The sequence below is a fragment of the Oreochromis aureus genome, unplaced genomic scaffold (assembly GCF_013358895.1).
Source record: "Oreochromis aureus strain Israel breed Guangdong unplaced genomic scaffold, ZZ_aureus HiC_scaffold_49, whole genome shotgun sequence".
NCBI classification, from domain to species: Eukaryota; Metazoa; Chordata; class Actinopteri; order Cichliformes; family Cichlidae; genus Oreochromis; species Oreochromis aureus.
The window spans coordinates 201849-207093 of NW_024108947.1; positions in this window are offsets into that span (position 1 = coordinate 201849).

The window sequence follows — 5245 nt, forward strand, 5'->3', positions numbered from 1 at the left end:
TTTCGCCGTGGATCTACTTCCACAATTTTCAGCCGATTTTCACCGTTCAAATTTTAAACTATTCTGCTATTTCTGCTAATGATGGCTATATCTTTTGGTATTTATACTGTTATACTTTTTAAAATATTAACTTTTTTCCTTTAATTTGTCCCATTGAAATGAATGGGAAACTTCCATAATTCTGCTAAAACTTGCTTGTTTTTGAAACTTAACTACTTTTTCCTACTTTCACGTAGAACAACCATTCAAACTTTAAAATGTTCTCAAATTATTGGGCTATTCAGGAATAAATCAGCTTTTTCAAATCTTTTACCGTTTTATTTTTATCCCTCTTAAAGTTTTGAGTTGCAAAATTGTGATTTTTCACAAAATACATGCGTTGTTATGGTTGCTATGCACTTGGCTTCCAGTGTGCCACTGTAGGTTTCGCAGTCTTCTCTTCATGTCCGAACAACTTCTTGCTACTTGCTCAATTTTCACTCAACTTCCACAAATTATACATCAAAACGTAGGTATTTTTGCTGGCTTTCAGAAAATGTCACTATCATTGTTGTGAGATTTATAGAATTTTGGCAAATCTCCTCAGACCAACACAAAGTCTGAAAACTCTCCATAGAAAGTCAATGGAGAGTTTGTTCAAAATCACCGCTTGATTTCTGTAATGAGAGGCATATTCGAATCGTCATATCTCCTTAACGAAGCGAAGTTAAGACATGAGGCTTGTCCCAGTATATCTTCAGACACTCCTGACGCTCACAATTCAAGAATTTCTTTCTCACCTATTACCATTTGGCCATGAATTGGGTTTGTTTGAGGGTAGGAAATTCATCCCTCGCTCAGATGTCTTCAGATTTCAAACTCTGGAAATGAGGCACTTTTTTTCTCTCGTCATATCTTTTGATGGATTTCCACACAGACCTGAAAATTTCCATGACTGTTCGCCAAAGCCTGCTGTCTCTTACAGTGAAAGAATGATATCGATACTCCAAATAGATTTAGAGTTAGAAAGCATTGTTTGAGGGCAAGTCAAGGCAGTTTTGCTTTGCCTCTACTCAGTTACAGTGTATTACAAGTCATATATCTTCAATAATTTATATTTTATCGCTGAATTATGAAGACCTGCAGATTCCCCATCTCTTCTGAACAAAACGGTGTTAGAATGAGCATTCTAGCCCCTACGGTTAGGAAATTATGGCCATTTGTTCGAGGGGAGTCCTGAATGTGAGAAATACACTGAAGAAAACCCATAGCTCTCTCTGTGTCTGTCTGTGTAAGTGCTGATTACAGCAGGTGCAGCCAATTTAGCTGACCTAGATATGCCAAGCCCAGACTCTCAACAGCCTCTGCACACTTTGCTCTCTGTGTATGTGTGTGTGTATCAATATTTCTCCCATGTTAAAGTATTACTCCTCCATAATAGTATTTGTGCTAAATCAAAGTACTTCTACTACATCTTAGTACTTCTGCTCAATCATAGTATTTCTGCTGAATCATAGTATTTTTTGCCATATCATGGTATTTGTGATAAAGCATTGTATTTCCACAAAATAACAGTATTATGTACTGTTATATTATTACTGCTCATAGTATTTCTGCCAAATCATAATATAACTGCAAAATAAAGATTTTTGAGCCAAATCATAGTGTTTGTGCTAAATCCTAGTAAATCTGCTCAGTGATATAACTTCTGCTATGCTGTAGTGCTTTTTGCTAGATTATAGAATTTCTTCTAAATCAAAGTATTTCATGTAAATCATAGAGCAGTTTTACAGTCATCTTACTGTTAAGCCATAAATTACGTTTGTTTGAGGGTGGAAATCTGTCCTCCTCTCACTTTTCAAACTCTGAAAATGAAGCCGTTTCTTCTCTCATCATATCTCCGTGACGGAGGTAAAAGGAGCAATGAAAATCGCAGTGAAAGTTCAGCAAAGTCTGCTGATTCACCCAGTACAAGAATTGTGCTTTATCCCACCTAGTTTTGGAGTTACATGACGTTTTGTAACTCCAAAATCGGCGTTTTACGCCTCTCACCGCGATCTAAATCTGACAGTTCATCTCCCGTTTTCCAAACCGCTGCTCTTTCCCAGTGGCACAGTTGGTAATGACGCCGGTCGGCAGCCTAAAGATCACGGGTTCAATTCCACCTTGGTCAACATTTTTTTTTTCCCTAGAAATTAATACACTATCACAGACAAGTAATTCATATTCATCATTTATTACAATTCTGCAAAGTTTTATGATTTTAGCAGCTTTTCTAATATGGACCTCAGATTCTTCTTAACACTCCATGGCACAAATACTGTTCCCTTTAGGCTCTGTGTATCTGTGTGTGTATCAATATTTTTCCCATTTTAAAGTATTACTCCTCCATAATTGCATTTCTGTTAAATCAAAGTACTTTTACTACATCTTAGTACTTCTGCTCAATCATAGTATTTCTGCTGAATCATAGTATTTTGCCATATCATGGTATTTGTGATAAAGCATTGTATTTCCACAAAATAACAGTATTATGTACTGTTATATTATTACTGCTCATAGTATTTCTGCCAAATCATAATATAACTGCAAAATAAAGATTTTTGAGCCAAATCATAGTGTTTGTGCTAAATCCTAGTAAATCTGCTCAGTGATATAACTTCTGCTATGCTGTAGTGCTTTTTGCTAGATTATAGAATTTCTTCTAAATCAAAGTATTTCATGTAAATCATAGAGCAGTTTTACAGTCATCTTACTGTTAAGCCATAAATTACGTTTGTTTGAGGGTGGAAATCTGTCCTCCTCTGACTTTTCAAACTCTGAAAATGAAGCCGTTCCTTCTCTCATCATATCTCCGTGACGGAGGTAAAAGGAGCAATGAAAATCGCAGTGAAAGTTCAGCAAAGTCTGCTGATTCACCCAGTACAAGAATTGTGTTTCTATCCCACCTAGTTTTGGAGTTACATGACGTTTTGTAACTCCAAAATCGGCGTTTTACGCCTCTCACCGCGATCTAAATCTGACAGTTCATCTCCCGTTTTCCAAACCGCTGCTCTCTTTCCCAGTGGCACAGTTGGTAATGACGCCGGTCGGCAGCCCAAAGATCACGGGTTCAATTCCACCTTGGTCAACATTTTTTTTTTCCCTAGAAATTAATACACTATCACAGACAAGTAATTCATATTCATCATTTATTACAATTCTGCAAAGTTTTATGATTTTAGCAGCTTTTCTAATATGGACCTCAGATTCTTCTTAACACTCCATGGCACAAATACTGTTCCCTTTAGGCTCTGTGTATCTGTGTGTGTATCAATATTTTCCCATTTTAAAGTATTACTCCTCCATAATTGCATTTCTGTTAAATCAAAGTACTTTTACTACATCTTAGTACTTCTGCTCAATCATAGTATTTCTGCTGAATCATAGTATTTTTGCCATATCATGGTATTTGTGCCAAAACATTGTATTTGTACAAAGTCATAATATTTCTTCTAAATCATATTATTTCAATCAAATCTCAGGAGTTGTGCTAAAACACAGTATTATTACCAAATCATAGTATCTGTACCCAAACATATCTGTTCAACTTATTTAACTCTTCTCAACAGTCCAACACCTCTTCTTCACCCCGTTTCAGCAGAATTGAGTTTTTTCACCCCTTTTCAGCACAAATCCCAGCTTTTTCAGGTGTTTTCAACAGAAATCGCTTTTATTTCTGATTGCTGATGTCTTTGTTTTTCAGCTGCCCGCCCTCTTTCCAGGTGGCGCAATCAGTAATGACACGGCTCTGCAGCTCAAAGGTCGTGGGTTCAATCCCACCTTGGTCAACATTTTTTTTTCACTACAAATTTATACACTTTCACAGACCTGTAATTTATATTGCTAATTTTTTTCACTACAAATGAGTAGTGCAAAACATACTATGTCTGCAACATCACAGTATATCTGTTATGTTATAGTATTACTACTAAATCACAGTATTTCTGCCAATTCAAGGAGGCTGACTGTTACTAAGTGCATCAGTGTACATAGGTCATCTCTTGTGTTGGAGTGCCCTCTTGTGGCGCCTTTTAGGTAGTGCCTTAGTAAACATGAACGCTGCAAAGAAGTGGTATCAGACTGGTTTGTAGTGGAGGAATTTGTTGCCAGTTTCTTTCATCTTTAATCCGTATTCATGTTGTAATGTGGTAACTTTTGTGGCACAAATACCACAATATGGCAGAAATACTATGTTTTGGCACAAATACTTTGATTTGGTATACTTTAGCTTCTTCACCCCTTTTCAACAAAAATTTCATTTTTTCACCCCTTTTCACCACAAATCCCAGCTTTTTCAGGTGTTTTCAACAGAAATCGCTTTTATTTCTGATTGCTGATGTCTTTGTGTTTCAGCCGCCTGCACCCTTTCCAGGTGGCGCAATCAGTAATGACACGGCTCTGCAGCTCAAAGGTCGTGGGTTCAATCCCACCTTGGTCAACATTTTTTTTTTCACTACAAATTTATACACTTTCACAGACCTGTAATTTATATTGCTAATTTTTTCACTACAAATGAGTAGTGCAAAAACATACTATGTCTGCAACATCATAGTATTACTACTAAATCACAGTATTTCTGCCAATTCAAGGAGGCTGACTGTTACTAAGTGCATCAGTGTACATAGGTCATCTCTTGTGTTGGAGTGCCCTCTTGTGGCGCCTTTTGGGTAGTGCCTTAGTAAACGTGAACACTGCAAAGAAGTGGTATCAGACTGGTTTGTAGTGGAGGAATTTGGTGCCAGTTTCTTTTCGTCTTTAATCCGTATTCATGTTGTAATGTAGTAGTACCACAATATGGCAGAAACACTATGTTTTGGCACAACACGTAAAACGGCTGCACCTGTCTTGGCAGCCGGGATCGGTCCGCCAGGGCCTCCGCTCCTGGCCGCCGCCCGACACACATTGCACCCGACCCCTATATGGCGCCTCCTGCGGGTGGTGGGCCTGCGGGAGGATGGGCCCATGTCTCCTCTTCGGGCTGTGCCCGGCCGGGCCCCATGGACTAAGGCCCGCCACCAGACGCCGCTCGGGCACCCTCCCGGGCCTGGCTCCAGGGCGGGCCCCGTAACCCTATCCCGGCAGGGTAAACTGTTCCTCGATGTTCTTTTCATACGGGTCTTCTGAATCGCTCTGAATCGGTAGTGACCGAAAAGAACGAGATCATGGGTACAAGCGGCAGAAATGAGCTTCCTCCAAGGGTGGCTGGCCTCTCCCTTAGAGATAG